This window comes from Esox lucius, chromosome 14 (assembly GCF_011004845.1).
Source record: "Esox lucius isolate fEsoLuc1 chromosome 14, fEsoLuc1.pri, whole genome shotgun sequence".
In the NCBI taxonomy this organism is placed as follows: Eukaryota; Metazoa; Chordata; class Actinopteri; order Esociformes; family Esocidae; genus Esox; species Esox lucius.
This window is the reverse complement of record NC_047582.1, coordinates 8,065,614-8,084,772: the sequence shown is the minus strand read 5'-3', so window position 1 is coordinate 8,084,772 and position 19,159 is coordinate 8,065,614. Positions and strand designations below refer to the sequence as shown.

The 19,159-nt window shown below is 42.4% G+C and overlaps 1 protein-coding gene across 2 annotated transcripts in view; it reads right to left on the bottom strand.

Moving 5' to 3' along the window:
• The window catches only part of LOC105027926 (mucin-2), a 53,729-nt gene extending 40,780 nt beyond the window's left edge, over positions 1–12,949 (bottom strand). For both annotated transcript variants that reach the window (XM_010900306.3, XM_020053704.2), the window contains exon 1: positions 12,120–12,949. The gene's annotated coding sequence lies outside the window, so the exon portion shown is untranslated. The remainder of the gene's footprint in view (positions 1–12,119) is intronic.
• Positions 12,950–19,159: the final 6,210 nt, after the last annotated feature.

Genomic DNA, 19,159 nt, shown 5'->3' with positions numbered 1-19,159 from the left:
TGATTTAAAAAGCTTTTTGGTATAGTAACTGTGCTAGATGTGGATGGACCTTTTTAAATGATTAATGATCACTGCAGCATTGAAACTTTAGTGGGAGGACAGACAGTCACTTGGTTGAATAAGACTGATTTCCATTGTTTTTACAGTAATCGTGTTGTAGTTCAAATACCCTGTAAAGAAAATAGTACAAAAGATGTTGATTCAATTAACAATTGCAAAGGCAATCAGCTACACAAAATGAGTTTGATCTTGACCATTTTAACAAAACAAACCTTTTGATTCAAGTTTTCGTCAACATATCACATATCAACAAATCATAAACTCACAAGCCTATTGCCGGCAATTCAAAAGTATTCTCAGTGTAGACATTGAGCTTGCAAACGGCAGGATAATTGGTTTGATTCCTAGGAATAGCCATACATAGAAAATGTATCCACGATAAGCCAGTGCCAGTAAGTCAGCCTGAATGGAAGTGTCTGCTAAATGACAAGATATATTATCATGTTAGATGTGGACGGACCTTGAATTATATAAAAATCCTTTCAGCTTTGGGAACATAAATCTGTGGTATCTATAAAACGGCTGCATTTTCTTCCTGTTTATGGTTAAACTTTGATCAACACTACTTCTTAACCTTGATGGTCATCCGTCCCATTTGTCTGCTCCTTCTCTTCCAAACTGCCTTTTCCTCTCTCCATCTTCAATCTTCCTCTCTCAGAGAAGAGGGTTTTCCACTCGCCCTTCACCCTGACAGATTTCCCTAGTTCCTCTCGTTGCAGAACCATTACCCTCCACCCCATGTCAACCCAATTCCACCCACGCCATATCTTTCTTTTATCTGCCATCCCTCCCTCTTTTTTTCACACCCATCTAATCTTCCTCTTTCTTTCTCATCCCCCCCTCTCCCATCATCCTTCTCTCATCCTTCCATCCTCTCCTCTTCTCTTGGTGTATTCGTGCCCTCTCCACCTCCTCTCTCACCATCTCTGTTCCACCGCTAACTCTTTCTCTCTCACTCTCTCTCTCCATCTCTCACTCTCTCTCACACTCTCTCTCACACTCTCTTCATCTCTGTCTCTCTCCCTCCCTCCATCTCTCTCTCTCCATCTCTCTCATCTCTCTCCATCTCTCTCTCTCTCTCTCACTCTCTCTCCATCTCTCACTCTCTCTCACACTCTCTCTCACTCTCTTCATCTCTCTCTCTCCCTCCATCTCTCTCCATCTCTCCCACTCTCTCTCTCTCTCCATCTCTCTCACTCTCTCCATCTCTCTCCATCTCTCTTTATCTCTCTTCATCTCTCTTCATCTCTCTCCATCTCTCTCCATCTCTCTTCATCTCTCTCCATCTCTCTTCATCTCTCTCCATTTCTCTTCATCTCTCTCCATCTCTCTCTCTCTCTCTCCATCTCTCTCTCTCTCTCTCCATCTCTCTCCATCTCTCTCACTCTCCACCTCCTATCTCCCCTTCTCTGTTCCATCCCTACCTCTTTTCCTCCATCTCTCTGTCTACCTTCTTCTCTCCCTTCCAGTTCTTCACTCAGCCCACAAACTGCCCTAAGATCAAGATTTACGCCGACAGTTTAATGAATCCAGTGCTTCTTAATGCTCGACACACTCGGGAGGCTTATAGGCCCAGCCTTTCCTCATGTGACATTTCCATGTTAAGCTTTATTGTCAGACAACAGATAAATCAGCCTGCTGGAGGAATGAAGGTGTGCAGCAGAATAATGTGCAGCTGGGTCATAACTCCTCTTTGTTATTATTTAAGATTTACTGGGTTACACCAGAGAGGTTCGTCTTCGGCATCTTCCAACTTGAAAACGACAAACTAGGTGTCGTGTGGAGGCGCTACGATCCTGCTTCATCTCTGCGCTTCCGTTAACTAATGGGATATACATTTATAAGAAATGTAACATGTACATACAGAGATGGGAGTTGAGACAGGCTGTAATAGCTGTCTGGCAGCTATTATTACATTGCTCACATTTGATTTAATTTCACTGTAATGTTACAAATGATGTTTCATGCCAATAAACCACCTTGGAGTTTTTGACTGTGTGTGTGTGTGTGTTTGTGTGCGTGCGTGCACGCGTTTGTGTGCGCGTGTGTTGAGGGGGAGGCTGGCAGAGTGTTGCAGATTGAATTGTTATGTAAAGGCGTGTCAGATTGGATTGTCTGGGCATGGCTAACTTTATCCGACAGGACTGTGTACACGCACAGCTAACGACAGGGGAGGAGGTGGGTTGGAGGGGGTCAGAAAGGTGAGGAGGGGGAAGGTGAAGCGCAGACGGGTGGATGGATACGTTTAGAGAGAGACAGAAGCGTTGGGTGTGGGCGAGGGTGGAAAACCGAGAGAGCATCGAGGGAGCCAGCCACTTGCACTGGGGCGTGAAGGGGACTTGTCATGGTTAGGGTTCACTGTTCACCAGGAGCAGCAACATAACCGGGCGTTTAGGCAGCGATTGGAGAGAAAGCGAGTACGGCGTGATGGGTTACCGGTCCCCCGGGGTTGATCCAGGGGAGCCCCACATAGCCAAGAGGGACCCGAGTGGTCTGTGAGCCCACTGGACAAACGCAGATCGTGACACAATAGGTTCTTCTGTGGTTCTATTTCTGTGGGCAGGCGGAACCCATGGAAACAACGGAGGGGTTTAGTGTCGTGCGCGAGGGGGGGTCTTGTTCAGTACACGCCTCCTCGGAGCCGCCTCTAGATGCTAACTAGGTGCATACTGTATGATACGCGTTCATAATTCATGAACTTGATTAAGGCCTTCACTATAGGGGTTTTTCTTGTGTGGCGAAATGTCGTCACATTCGATAGCGACCCAGTGGGAACACGTCGGCGTGCTCACACAAGCACGCACGCACACATGCACACACACCCGCCCACCTGAAAGCATTTCCGCGGCGTGGCGTGAACGTGCCCTCCCCGGCTTCAGCGCCAACGCCCAGGGAGAGGGGAGAACCCCCCTGGCGCAGGGTTGCGAATAAGGAGCCATTGCACGCAGCCCAGCTGCTACCCTTGAATGCTGCCACCCCTTGACGAGGCACACCTGCCCCTAATCAGGCCTTGTTGGGGAAGGACAAAAAGGACCCCTGAAAGCGGCTCTCGGCGGAAGAGGGGAAAAGAAGACTAGGATGCTGTACCCAGACCGGCGGATTTGTGTTTCAGTTATCTCTGACTTTTCCCTCTATTTTTATGAATAAAATGCCCTCCAGGCCCCAGAACACTGGTACTGTGTCTGTTCTCTGTGTCTCTCCCTGACACAGCATACACACAAGTACACATGGATGGAGATACATCAGTAGGACATGTAGGACTGTATTCTCATTCTGTACATCAAATATATTTGACAAATCCTTTTTATGCGGTACTGTGTGATATTAGTCGCGGTACAGTGGACCAGACTAAACAAGTGTTTCGCCTGGAGCAGAGCCTACCCCTCTAATCAGTAGGCTGACTGGACAGGAACCCGTGCTGTAGCAAGGCCAAGACCGCCCAGCTGAGATAACCATTCACAGAACAATATGTTTTCACAGGTGCCAGGTCACGTTATAGAATAAATCTAGATAGTCGCACGTGGCTTTGGGCTATAGCTATGTAGCAGTTGAGGCTGTAGTCTGTTGCTGAGAATTTCATTACATTGAAAATAATGGTTTTTAAAAATGAAATAAAGGATTCATTCTTTTTTGCGACAGTAAAAATGTTGAAGGACAGGCTGTTAGACAATCAGCTATGTATGATAACAAGTACGTTGTTGTCATGTGTTGTTTATTGATCGCCTAGGAACAAAACAGTTTTTTACACATCCAAATTCATCAATATGCTGAAATGATATTTTTATTTTATCTTATATTTGGTACGCCAAAAATTATCTGTATATACATACAGACATCACACTTTCCTTTTTGTATTTTTCTTATATTGTAACAAAACTCATAAACTGGCCTCTATACTGTAACAAAACTTAAAAACTTAAGTTCCATGGTAAACAATAGTGTGTACAAATAAACACATTTATATTGTATTGATGGGAAATGACAGCCCATTTCAAAAATGTTATGAGACAACACATATAGAAGTCCTACAGTATATAACAGTCTGGATGAGAACCTGCAGTAGATATTTATGGACTTGCAGTGCTTTTCGAAAGTATTAAGATCCCCTCATATTCTCCATATTTAGTTGTGGCATGGACATCATTTATAATTAATAAAGAAACATGTTTGCCATTATTCTACACACAATACCCATCATGACAAAGCAAATAAAACATTTTAGACATTTATGCCAATTTCTTGAAAATAAAATATTTTATTTTGACACTGACACAGTTGTAATGATTTTGGCTCAGTACGCCATCACAATGGATTTTAAATTAAACAACCGAGATGCAATTGAAGTGCAGATTTAATTCAAGGGGTTGAACAAAAATATTGTATGAAATATTCAGGAATTGCAACCATTTTCACACACAGTCCCTTATTTCAGGGGCTCAAATGTAATTGGACAAATGACCGCAATTATAAATAAAATGTTAATTTTTAATACTTTGTAGAGAATCCTTTGCAGGCCATGACTGCTTGAAGTCTGGAATGTATGGACATCACCAAATGCTGTGTTTCTTCCTTTGTTATGCTTTGCCAGGCCTTTACCGCAGCTGTCTTCAGTTGTTGTTTGTTTGTGGGTCTTTCTGCCTTAAGTTTTGTCTTCAGCAAGTGAGATGCATGCTCGATCGGGTGGAGATCAGGTGATGGACTCAGCAATTGCAGAATATTCAAATTCTTTGTCTTAAAAAACACCTGGGTTGCTTTCGCAGTATGTTTTGGGTCCATCTATAAAGTGAAGCACTGTCCAATCAACCTTGTTGAATTCTGTCACATCATCAATAAACACTAGTGACCCAGTGCCATTGGAAGCCATGCATGTCCATGCCACCACACTGCCTCGACCATGTTTAACAGATGACATGGTATGCTTCGGATCAAGAGCCGTTCCAAGCCTTCTCTATATATTTTATTCCCATAATTCTGGTACAGGTTGATCTTAGTTTCATCTGTAGAACAAATGCTGTTCCAGAACTGGGCTAGCTTTTTCAGATGTTTTTGGCAAAGGCTAATTTGGCCTTTCTATTCTTGAGGCTTATGAATTGTTTGCACCTTGTTGTTGAAGTTTTTCTTTTCCATGGAAAGGATCCTACGATCATCCACCACTGTTGTCATCTGTGGACATCTAGGCCTTTTTGTGTTGCAGAGCTCACCAGTGCATTATTTTTTGCTCAGGATGTACCAAACTGTTGATTTGGCCACTAATTTTCCTGCCATCTCTCTGATGTAATTTGTTCATTGCAGCCTAAGAATGGCCTGTTTCACTTCCATTGAGAGCTCCTTTGACTGCATGTTGTGCCACACCTGAAATCAACTCAAGACCTTTTACCTAGTTAATTGATGATAAATAACAAAGGAGTTTTCAGACCCTTTATTCACTGCTTTGTTGAAGTGCCTTTGGGAGCAATATGCTGAAATGAGCTTGGTGTCTATTTGGGTTTGCTTCTACCAGCTTGGCGCAGATGTTCAGTGAGGTCCAAGTACGGGCTTTGGCTGGACAACTCAAGGACACTCACAGACTTTAACACAAAGCCAAACTTTGACCAGTCTCCTATTCCCTGCCACTGAGAAGCACCCCCCATAGCATGATGCTCCCACCACCATGCTTCACTGCAGGGATGGTATTAGCCAGGTGATGAGCCTTACCTTGTTCTCGCCAGACTTTCACAGTCCTGTAGGAATATGCCTTTTATTCAGGAGTGGCTTCAGTTTAGTCACTCTAACTTGAAGGTCTGATTGATGGAGTGCAAAAGAGATGGTTGTCCTTCAGGCAGGTTCCCCATCTTTGCAAAATATATCTGAAGCTCTATTAGAGTTTTTTATTAGAATGATCACTGGGTTCTTGGACACCTTCCTTACCAAGGCCCTTCTCACCCAGTTATTTAATTTGGCAAGATGGCCAGCTCTAGGAATTCAAAATTCTTCATGGCTTGGTTTTTGCTCCTGTGTGCATTGTGGAACCTTATACTATGAGTCATGATCAATCAATAAAATGTGCAACAGATGGATTCCAATGGAGTTATGATAAAAGGACACAGGATGCATCAGAGCTCAATTTGAAATATCAATGCAAAGGTTATGAATACTTATGCACCTGAGATCCTTCTGTTTTTCATTTAAAAACATGTTTTAGCTTTGCCATTATCGGGTATTGTGTGTAGATTAAAGGCAAAAAAATACTTTTCGCAATTGTAAGATTTATAGAATTGTTATAGACTTAATTATATTAGGTCTATAACACAACAAAATGTGGAAAAAGTGAAGTGGTCTAAATAATTTCCTAAGTAAATCTCTGTGAGTAAACGTTTGGGGTAGATGGCCAATAAAACACAAAAGGAGACACAACACTTTAGAATGAATGATTTGAAAGAAAACACCACTTTATATTGATTTCAAAATAGGTTTAGCTTTAATTTAAGTGAAAGTTAAAACCACTCCTAGATTGGGGATTTGCAGTGATCATGTAGTGATTCTGGACTGGTTCCAATCAACATGTGTACAGCACCATTTCACCTCTTGCTGTCTGCGAGGAATAGTTGTAGAGAGTTGAATTTCAAAGAGTTGGTCCTACGCCATGACCACAGAGAATCAAAGTTGACTCCAAATGGTAGTTGTTTCAAGTGATGTATTATCTACATATAATTCTTGTTTTTGGTAAGTATACATTATCTGATGGATTCAAATCAATCACCCAGCTAATTAATGTAGTATGTGCACACAATGTAACATTGCAGCGGTAGCTACATTTTGAACAGATTTTAGTCAAATTGGAGTTGTATTCATGAAAGAGAACTCTGATAACAGGCGTCAGAATTGACTCAAAAAATCCTGAAACTATTCACCCCAGGATGAAGTTTGCTTTATCTGTGTCATCATTTGCATAGGGAGTGCAAGCTTAGATATCACTGAAAAGGATCGATCGGCTCTGGCTAGCTGGCCTCTTAGAAGGATGAGTTATCAATGTATGTTTTAGCATCTTATTTTGTTGCTAGCATTTCTGCTAATCCTGCTGCTATCTGGCTAGCTAGCGTTACTGATATTGAATTGACCAATTGTTGGAAATTAGGTACAAACTGCAACATTTCAACATTTTATCTTACTGTTGATTGACAAATCAAATTAACAATTACCAAACATTTCAGCAGCTGTTCTTTTGTCCAGGGGTAAGGGGCTGATGTTGGTGCTCCAAGCCCCCAAATGCTGTACTGACTGTAGTCAGTGTGTATTTTTCTTTGAATTACATATTTTGATAATCTCTAAATAAACCACCAAAGTGCTCCACATCTGTTTCATATGTATATATATATATATATATATATATATATATATATATACACCGATCAGCCATAACATGGCCACCTGCCTAATATTGTATAGGCTCCCTTTTGCCGCCAAAACAGCCCTTACCCGTCGAGGCATGGACTCCACTAGACCTCTGAAGGTGTGCTGTGGTATCTGGCACCAAAATGTTAGCAGCAGATCCTTCAAGTCCTGTAAGTTGCGAGGTGGGGCCGCCATGGATTGGACTTGTTTGGCCAGCACATCCCATAGATGCTCGACTGGATTGAGATCTGGGGAATTTGGAGGCCAAGTCAACACCTTGAACTCATTATTGTGTTCCTCAAACCATTCCTGAACCATTTTTGCTTTGTGACAGGGCGCATTATCCTGCTGAAAGAGGCCAGTGCCATCAGGGAATACCGTTGCCATGAAAGGGTACAGACGTTCTGCAACAATGTAGGTAGTAGGTGGTACGTGTCAAAGTAACATCCACATGAATGGCAGGACCCAAGGTTTCCCAACAGAACATTGCCCAAAACATCACACTGCCTCCACCGGCTTGCCTCCTTCCCATAGTGCAACCTGGTGCCATGTGTTCTCCAGATAAATGACACACATGCACCCGGCCATCCACGTGATGTAAAAGGAAACATGATTCATCATACCAGGATAACATCTTCCATTGCTCCATACTACCAGTGTTAACTTTTTCAACAATTTGAGCAACAGTAGCTCTTCTGTTGGATCGTACCACATGGGCCAGCCTTCGCTCCCCATGTGCATCAATGAGCCTTAGCCTCCCATGACCCTGTCGCTGTTTCACCACTTTTCCATCCTTGCACCATTTCTGATAGGTACTGACCACTGCAGACCGGGGACACCCCACAAGGGCTTGCAGTTTAGGAGATGCTCTGACCCAGTGATCTAGCCATCACAATTTGGCCCTTGTCAAAGTCGCTCAGAGCCTTACGCTTGGCTATTTTTCCTGCTTCTAACACATCAACTTTGAGGAAGGAATGTTCACTTGCTGCCTAATATATCCCACCCACTGACAGTTATTCACTTCACCTGTCAGTGGTCATATTGTTATGGCTGAATGGTGTATATACAGGACATTTTCCAACAGGCTTTCTGTGTCTTTCAGCAATAGGGCCTTCCTGGGCTTCCCACCATTTCCCCTTCTTGATTAGGTGTGTGGCACATGGTGCAGGCAAAAGCTTGTAGATCTTTAACAGTTGTTTAAGGTGCTTTTTCCAACTGTTCAACTGCTCTGTGCTAACAGGAATTTCTAGGTTCTGGAAGATGGACTTGTAACCTTTAGAATATCTATGTTTGAGGGTTATTTTGTTTCAGACATCCTCAGACAGTTTTGGTCTTTACCACATTGACAGTGGAACAATGATCAGAATGTTCTCTTTTCTCTTTCTCAAAACCTATTGAGTGGCAATGTATACCCTATAGATACCTGGAACGTAACACAAGTGTGATAAATAACCCAATTAATGTGGGTTGCATGCCATAAACCCAATTTTTCTTAATTCTTTTGAAGTGATCCAGGTCTTTTTTTTTTAATCTTTTACAGGACAAAGAAACACAGTTTCTTTGTCCTGTGTTGTTGTGACCCAAATCAGAACACTTGATCCATCTTCAGCCTATGAAATTTGATATTTTTAAATCAAGAACAAGGGTGTTAATTTTTTGGTCCGTAACTGTATTTGACCTTCAGCAGCAAATCCAATTGTCCCACTTCAGATTTTTCCATGAGAATTCTGGGTATTTTCCCATGAGATGATGTTTACTGTACATTCTTTTCAGCATACTTTTATTTTGGGCTGGATTACATTTTGAATGTTATCATCCACCAGCATGTTTATTAACCAGAAACAGCTGCCGTTCTGTTAAGTATTTTCACAGTTTACTACCCTTGCCCACATTGCCATACAGCATATCGAGGTAGAGTTTGCAACCTAATGTTTTTGTACCTCCTCTTTACTGTCATCAAATAATCCATTGGATAATTTGTCAATATTTTCTGTCTCCACATACACTGTGTTAAATGTGATATATTTTCCGTTTAGATAGGTGCTCTCCTGATTCTCCAAGATAAATTATTTTGACCATTAACATAATAATAGGCAAATATGTTTCTCATTTTCAATAATTCTATTGGCCCTAAAAAGAAAAACCTGGGGCACCACGACAATCAAAGCAACTCCCCGAATGCTTCAGAGAACTTTATCCGTATCAATGTATCTTCAACAGGAGATGTAGATAATTCATTGATAAAGCTAGCTACTGTAGCTGAGAAAGAAAATTAGACCACTTTATAATTTCTGTCAACCCAGCTGAGACACATCACTGAACAGGTAACCTTGTTTGTAGTTTTTATTTCTCTCGCTACACCCGAAAAGTTCCACTTCTCATTTCTGAGTATGAATTCGCAATCTGCCTCAGTCTTCGGCGGTAGAACCTAAAAGTGTATTTCCAGTCAAGGACAGAAATACATCCAAATTTGGGTCGGAATAGGCCACTGGAGGGCAACTTTAAGGAAAGTTACGTGTAACTCTCATCTACATTTTAAAAAACAACCTCCCTGTTTAAAGTGGGTGTTGGCCTGATTCCTCAAAATCTCTCCTATGAGTGTTATGAATGATTTGTTCATTCTGTGCTATCTTGACCCAAATCCACTGTCAGAGAAGTAGAACAAATAGGACAGCAGTTTGCTCTCTTAGGTCAGTGCCAGTGATACAGCATCACCATCTCCAGGAAGCTAATTCTAGTGGATTTAACATCAAGAGTCATTCAACGGCTGGAAAACTGGTTGCCACAACATATTACATGTTTTTTTTAGGGTGTGGTCATGTTCCATACTAGCTGGGAAGGATCATCTGAAAACACATCACCTGCCTAATGAAAAGAAAATCATTACATTTATGGGTACCTTTCTGGAACCATAAAGAACACTTCCTCACCTGGCAACAGAAAAGACTTTCACTGTAATTGCTATTATTTCATGTCTCCTCAACCAAAAACAACACGACAGCTTCATGAGCCACATTTTGCTCACCCTCCCAGTACTGTTTTCCCTCGGTATATCAACAAGGCTCCCGCTAAAGGATGTGTAGACCTTGCCAGGTGGTCGCGGTGGCGTAGGCCTGACTAGCAGCTGAACAGGTGGCGAGGCTACACTTTCCAGGCCGTGGCTCACCATGTACATGTTCCCTAGGGACGCCTATGTAGGCTGGCAAGCTGTCGCGAGGTCCCTGTCTGGCCCAATGTCCCTGGAGCACATCACCATGTCAGCAACAGGAAGGCTCCTCCTAATCACACGCTGGACCGTTATACCATGGTTTTAATGAACGGGTGGAGGTAAAAATCATCAAAGAACAGAAGAGTGCGTTAGTGATGGGAGGTGGATGAAGCGAGATAGATAGAGGTGAAGATGGGGAGGTAGAGACAGGGAGGCGGAGATAGGGAGGTGAAGACATGGAGGTGATGACAGGGAGGTGAAGAGAGGGAGGTGAAGACAGGGAAGTGGAGATAGAGGGACAGGTGATACAGCGGAAACAGAGAGGTTACATTTCTGTTGAGGAGCCAAAACAGGCCCCTTACAATTACACAGTGATGAGATAAAAGTTACAGAGAATAGAGAGACAGAGAGAGAGAGATGGGGGCAGAGAGACAGAGAGAGAGAGATGGGAGCAGAGAGACACAGAGAGAGAGATGGGGGCAGAGAGACACAGAGAGAGAGATGGGGGCAGGATGACAGACAGGACTAACCACTCAGCACTTCAACAAAGAGGGAGGGAGGAAGAGTGTAGCATGACTGTGTGTTTGTATGTCCGTGTAAGTGTGCAAACGTGTGCACACCGACGTTGGCGTTGAAGTGAGCACGCAAGTTAACATTTAAGAGAAGAAAACACCAACATCCGTAGTCCATGTGGTTACGACGGCAACACGCTGCCACGAGCCACGAGAGGTCAAGGTGACTGCCTTTTATTGACTCTCTGAACAACACTGTTCGGAGAAGGTTGCGTAGGAGTAAGGATTTACACCGAGGGACTGTTATTTACACTGTCACTTTGGAACAGTTCCAGTGTAAATCGGTAACTGTACAGCACACTCAAACTGGCGCGGCATTTGCCGTGCACAAAGACGATATGCACCGGTGCTCTCATCCGTAACACCACCCCCCCCCTTCCCGAATCCTTCACATAAACCCCCACACTCTTACTCATGGAAAATATGCACTGATAGCATTCTGTTTCAATCTGCAAACCTGCTTCTCCGACGGACCGACCCAAGCCGCGTGGTCTAAAGCGGCTCATAAAGATAAGCAATCTCGCACACAACTCCCACACCTGCTGTAAAGCGCATCAGACCTGCTTTGGAGTGAGTAAGTGTGTGCGCGCAGACACACACACACACGCACACACACACAAGCAATTAATCCGTATACACGCACACTCGCCAATATACAAACACTTAATACTAACATACCAGCATGAACACACAAAGGCACTTTCTCTCACGCACACACTCTCACATGCACAAACACGCACACGTGTACAATCGTACACACACACACACACACACACACACACACACACACACACAAAAGCATGAGCACACACACAAACAAAACAGTGAATTCCCCCACGGTTGTGATAAGGTTAAACACCTGAGTTGGATGGAAGTGAAAGACAAATAAGTCCGAACAAGTAACTCACCGCTAACTCCACTGCACCAACCCGGATCATGTGTTCATTCTCTCTCTCTCCCACCTGCCTTCCGACCATCTGCTTTTCGTCTTCCCCCTTTCCTGGAGCTGGGGGTCCCCTCCCTCTGTGGTAGCAATATGGGGTTCAAGTGAAGTGGCTCACAGTATATCCTTCACCACATCGAGTAGTCACACACTGGGTCTTCTCCAAACCTCTCGTTTTCTTCTTTCCTTCCCTCCTGGTTGTTTGTTGTTTCTTTGTATTCTTTCATTCTCAAATCACTCCAGTTATTTCCGTGCTTCCTTCCTTTCTTTTTCTTTCTTTCACAGCACTCTTTCACCCTATGTGCTCCGTTCCTTGGTTACCTAGCATCATCGGTGACTACTCCATCTGTCCCTCTCCTCGTCCTCCTCGCCTCTTTCTTTCTCTTTCTCCGCTGTGCCCTCTGTTTCACTCTTTTCTACCCAGATTCATTTCCTCAGCTGTGAGCCTCTTCATCTCCCAGCCTGAGATCTGTGGCTTTGCCTGTCAGCATTTGTGTGACTGAGAGTGAATGTGTGACCGCGAGTGTGCGCGTGTGATTGAGAGTGTGTGAATGTGGGTGTGTGCACCCGTGCCCGCGTGAGAGATGACGGGAGGGAGAAACACTGTGAACAAACAGGCAGTTATCCCCTTAGATGCTCCTTTCAGTTCGCTCCCACTCTCTTTCTATGTCCCTCTCTCTCCCACCCTCTTCTTCTCTCTCCCTCTCTGACCTCTCTCTCCCCCTCAGTGTCGCGGCGTAAGTCGTGTATCCTTGTCAGCCGAGAGAGGAAGCGAGGGAGAGAGGGATGGGGAGAGAGAAGGAGTAGGAGGCAGGAGAAGGCGGGGCTTGTGTATCTCTCTCTGTCTAATTAAAAAGCAGAGAATGTACAGCTGCAGCGCGCGGCAGAGAGCCGGGCGGAGGGTTGAAGTGATCCAGGGAGTGGGACCAGGGGACAGCGAGGAAACAGGGAGGGGGATGGTGTGTGAGGTGGGAAAAGAAAGGAGGTATGACAGGACACCAAGGTCAGCTGTGGAGGGCTGGAAGAAGGCCATGAAAGAGATAGGAGGAGACAGGTGGAATTCTGCAGTTGTATGTTGCTCAGGAGATGAACAGGAGAGCGCAGCCCGAGAATCATGATGAGGGAAACAAACGAGAAGGCGCGTATGGTTAAAGGATACACCGTAGAATGGGATCCCAAGATTACTATTCATAGTCGTGCACCCAGTTAAAATAGAAGATTAGACTACACTTCTACATGCATGCAGTATATCTATGTGATAAACATGTTCCCAATCACCTTGATGCTAATTGTAAAAACAACCGTGCAGCACTTTTATCCCAGTTATGATTCATACATTAATTCGGCCATGGCTGTAATTTATGCCGAGGTCTTTGTGTGTGTGTGTGTGTGTGTGTGTGTGTGTCTGTGTGTTCTGTGCGCATGTGACTATTCCCTCTGTGTGTGTGACTTTGCCGCCATAAGCGTTTGCACATTCCTGGCGCGTGCCAGTGTTTACGTGGAAATTAAGCAGCGCGCTGTGATGTCACGCCAAACTGGATAAATCTAATATGTTATTTTATTCTGTCACGCTTAGGGTGTTGCTCTCTATCTCTCTCCGTTTTACACGGAAATTGAGTAGGTTATGTTTCATCGCAGTCTGTTCGCTAGAACCAATTGATTAGGGACATTTTCTTCTTGTATTGCCGAGACTGTATCATCATTCCTGCAGTACCTGTCACCCCAAGCTAGTGTCATCCACCTAGTGTAGTGGGGCTTTCTGGGAGAGGGGATGAGGAGATAAGGTAAATGCCTGAACGCCCGGGGGAGGAGGGCGGGGGTTGTAGACAGATCTCATCCTACTTTATCAACGCTGATTATTTATCTTATCTCTTGTCTCTCTCTGTACCTCGTGTTATCAGTTCGGTCGTGCTACTTTCAGACTCAAATGTACATTTAAAACTTCACTAGAAAAACCGGCCCGTTGATTGAAGATCCGGTAAAGACTGTGAATAACATTACAGGCTATGATGATAAATAAAGAAGTTTATGAGTGCCAACGGTGGAGGTGGAAAGGAGGAGGACAGCTACTGATGCCTAATTAACTTGAAGCTCCTGGAACTCATCCTTGGTGGATTTGAGCCAGATATTAAGTTTAAAAAAAACGTGACCATAGTCGGGTCCCTCAGTTCATTAAACAGAAGCGTGAACAGAGAGATTATAAGTGCAATAGGCCTCGGTTGTTTACTAATACAGATTACGGTGGTTAAGTGTTGATCCCGGATCTCTTTATCGGGTGTCCGTCCTCTAGGGGCCAGACCCGGAACTGTAATTATTAAATATGACACTAATCCAAGCCGGCTCGGCAGGACCGACCAATCAGATTCCGTTTTCACTGGGTCCACGGGAGCTATTGGAGGAGCACAACTTGTTTTTATTGGCGTTCATTAATCAAGTCAGCCAGCTACAGAAACGAATTTTAAGCAGAAGCCTTTAGTGCCGACTCAGATCAAGTCATCAATCATCTCCTAATGCAGTCTTGTAGAGTCAGGGACATGTCTAATGGGAGGATCTAACCATAGCCATTACCTGAAAAGGTTTTGTTATTTTGCTATCTGCAAACGTAAAGCATGATTGATGAGCACCCCAGACGGTCATTTGCTGGACTCTTAAAGAATGTCATCCCAGAATGCACCTCTTTTACTACAAGATAGATATATGCAGCCTGAGAAGGAACATTGTTACAGAGATCTTAAGCTCCTTTGATGAATGGCTAACTTCTGTGTTTCTCTCGTTATGACTTTCTTAGACTGTGTCTGAGTCTCAGGGCAGCACAGGAGGTCAGATGAGATTTAAAAACTAAGTTAAACCAAAGGAAAGGGGAAGGAAATGGGCAAAGGAACAGTTAGGGAATGCAAATTTCAGCTAGATCCTGGCACAGGGTAACTCATGGCTGGTGGGGGCCTGAGGGTCGGCCAGGGACGGAAAGCAAAGCACTATTATGACAGGAAGACTGATTCTTCAGCATTTGGTTACGAGGCCTTTTGTGATAATAACAGTTTTAAAACTCATGACTGCTGTATTTCAGTCAATACAAATTGCATTAGATGGCTCATCACATTTTGTATATTGTCTAAGGTTTTTAAAAGTGTCTCGTTGCAAAAAAAAAAATCAGTATTATTTATAGGCTTGTCTAGGCATGAAAGCTATAATCTAGTGTAGGTGCAGTACCATTAAACCATTTGTTTAAAATTCTTAAATTTTTTAGGAAACATGTATGAATAGACTTAAGAATAATACTATTGTGTCTGGTGAAGCATTTGTTTCTCCATAATATAGCCCCATATCCACTGTTGAAGAGCTGTGACCGCCAGGTGGCAGTGTTGCCCATACAGAACTGCATAAGCAGTTGTGTAACCTACAAAAAGCAACAACAACAATGGAAGAGGTGCATAATCGCCTACATAATCAATATTTCTACTCTTCTTACTGCCGGCTCATTGATTAGATATGTCTTCTATCCATCGCCTGATGCGGTGTCATTGTGTGCTTGAAGAGGATGATGAATTTGAAATGGAAAGAGGAAAAACATCGAATCACACATCCACTTTGCGTCATAGCACCCTTGTGCTATGCAATCTCTACTGACACAACAACATCCACTAAGCCTACTTCATAAGCAAAGAATGAGTCTGAGCCAGAGGAGTGCTACTGTCTCTAGTTCCCGCGTTACTTCTCAATGGAATGAAATGTATGAATCATTGTCTAGCTAGCCATCACACCAAGCTGTCACAACTTCATTTGATGATACAAATTAAAGCATGGGTTTCAGAAAATCACAAAATAAATATGTAAAAAATAATATATAACAGTACATAATATATTTTGTTGGACCAAAGTATCAACTATCACAACATTTAAAGATAAAAATGAGTAAAACCTGGAATTACTAATCACCCCTTGAATTATTTAAAAACACTATAAGGTCAAAATCTATTATTATACGGTAATGTTGGTATAATTTTGGGAAATATTTGTATTTAAAAAAGCTGAAATGTGTTGCTTGCAAAATTATTCAACCCCTGTGCTGTGGAAGCTCCCCTTTTACAGAAAATTACAGCACAATTTCCCACAGTCTCCTGTCCTGTACAAAAAAGTCACATAATGCAATAGTACTTTTGAATGGAAAGATTTACTGAAATCTGCAACCAACAGACATCACCTGACGCTGGTTATCTTCCCTGCTGATGCTCTGGCAGGTCTGCATTCATTTTCAGTTCCTATTTCATTCAGTTTTGTCTTGAGCAAGTGAAATATTATTGATCCAGAATGGTTAATTCAAGAATTTTCAAGGACTTTCCCCATTGGTCCCTAAATAACTCCTTAGGGTCATTGTCCAGTTGGATGATGAAGTGTTTCTGCATGATTCATGATGTTTCAGTACACCTCAACTGTCATCAGCAGACACTCCATCAATAAAGACAAGTGAGCCAGGTAGCCTACAGCTGAAGTCATACTCGCCCAAACCATAACACTACAACCACCATTGTATCACTCTGGGAGAGACTAGTCTTTGTCTTATCTCTCCATAATATGATTTTACAGAACTCTTCAGGCTCTTGTGGGTTCATTTTCTTTTATCAAACTGTAACCTGGATTTTCTGTCCTGGAGGCTTACAAGGGGTTTGTATTTTGTATCTATCTGGTGTTCCCATTTTGAAGTTTTGCTGGTTTACACTTCTGTGAATGGTACTTTTTTCCACTGATGCTGTGCTGGGCCATAAATATCACAGTTCCGTAAGATCTGTGCATACCTCCCAGAGAGTGTTCCTGATTTGTTGCACTCTGAGGGTTTTTCCTCACCACTGAAAGGATTCTTCAGTCATTCACAATAGGGCTCTTCCTTGGTCTACCAAGTGGTTTGCCAATGTCACCAGCACTTTCTTCTTTATTTTTCTTCTTCTTAATGTACCAAACAGTCGATTATGGCATGCCTAATCATGTGGCTATGTCTATGATATATTTGTTGTATACTTGTCCACCTAATGATAGCCAGCTATACCTACACTGACACTTTTCTTGTCACAAAAGCTATAGACTCCAATTGCAAAGCCTAGAATCAAGAGTAGACATTTGCAGCTCTCTTGTGCATGCACTAACATTGCAAACAAACACACCTGCCTGATTAGAAACAACTGAAGCCAACTGTCCAAATACTTTTGTTACCCTAAAATGGTAAAAAAAAAATATATATATATTGTAACAGAAGAAGAAAGCATAACACTTACCAAATATAATAATATAACCTACTAAATAGTCAGACAACAACACCTCATTCATTAATAATGATAAGTCTTAATGTTTTACTGGTGAAAAATCTTGGCAGCATATCTCTGCCTAACAATTTTAAATGAGATTTTTGTGGGGATACTAGTATTAATTTAAAACACTTAGAGGAATACAATGTTTCGAAGTAGCCTACAATATTGTTTTCAATGCAATGAATGAGTTTAGAGCAGATGGTTTAAACAAACTATAGCAAACACTAGGGGAGTCCGGGGTTGGTTGGCACACTTTTCACTCTCTGCCCTATTTCTCTGGCATAATCTTTGTTAAAATATTCTAACTAGTAGCTAATGAAAGGTTAATATGTTTTAATGCACACAAATGTTTTTTTAAATTAGGTGATTTGTGATTTTCGTCATGTTGTGCATTTGTACACATTATGGGGTTGGTTGGCACAATGTTAAAACGCTATGGTTACAAAAAATGAAACAGCCAATAGAAACAATTTGAACATGTAATTTAAACAAGAACCATTATTCAAACATCTTTAAGTAATTCATCAGTAGGAATGTCAAATTACTTTTGCCATTGACCATTCAAAATCATAACCAGGAGGGACCACAATATTTTTAAAGGGAGAGTAACCACACTATTGTGGCATTTACGGGTTTCCCAACCATCTAGTTTAGCTAACTCCAGATAAGGCAAGGAGAGTGAATCTTATTTACTGCCATTTTAGTAGAACACTACACAAGTGTATATTAGGGAGCTGCACAAAACAACACACCTAGCCTCGAAACACTATAGTTAGTCTTGCAAACACACACACACACACACACATACATACAAAGAGAGACACAGAAACATGTTTAATGCATGTCTTACCATATTTTTCACTAAACATCTCATCACAGACTTTTAAATCTTATATCAAAATGTAGCTGATTCCTATGTATATTAACTAGAAGTAACACATTTCCAATATCTCTGTCTATAATACATTTAATCTACAGACCACTTTTTTACTTTCTATACTATAAAACTGAAATGTTACCCCCACCAAAAAAGTTTGTGACTTTCAGATGTTTTTTACATAGTAGATGAGCAGGTCAAGAAAGCATTTACATTTACATTTTTGTTTCTGTGACCTTCAAAGGAGCAGGAAATAGCTGTGTGCCAATTAACCCCTGTTAACAACCAACCCCAGTCTGCCCTACATGTGTATTTTGCCTAGTCACGTGTGCTGTTGAATTTTGGACATACGAGACATAAACTTTTTTTTTGCCCACAGTAAGCTTATGCTATGCTATGTGTGATAATTACTGCGACTATTATGTGATCTTGTAGACATTAATTAAGCCTTGACGTAACTTAATTAAAGGAGTGCCATTTTCCATAGAGTAGTTCTCAGACAGCAAACAGGGAATTTACACATCTGATGCACCCATGCATATGAGTATTAATCTTTCAGTCCAACGGACTAAAGATCCGTAAAAAGATGCAGTCCGCATCCACTCCCTAAACGATGTAATGTTCAAAACACATTCAATGTGACATTGTATAAATGGAGTTCAAGGGAGTTAACGTCAATGATCTGCTTTAACCTCATATAGGCTACTGCACAAGTGCAGTCAGACAGTTTAAATTGCTGAATGGCCCCTAGGCCTACTGTCAGTCTGTTTTGTTTACCTCAATGTCCTCCGCACGTGGGAGGGGTGGGGGTGGGGGGTTCTGGCAGAT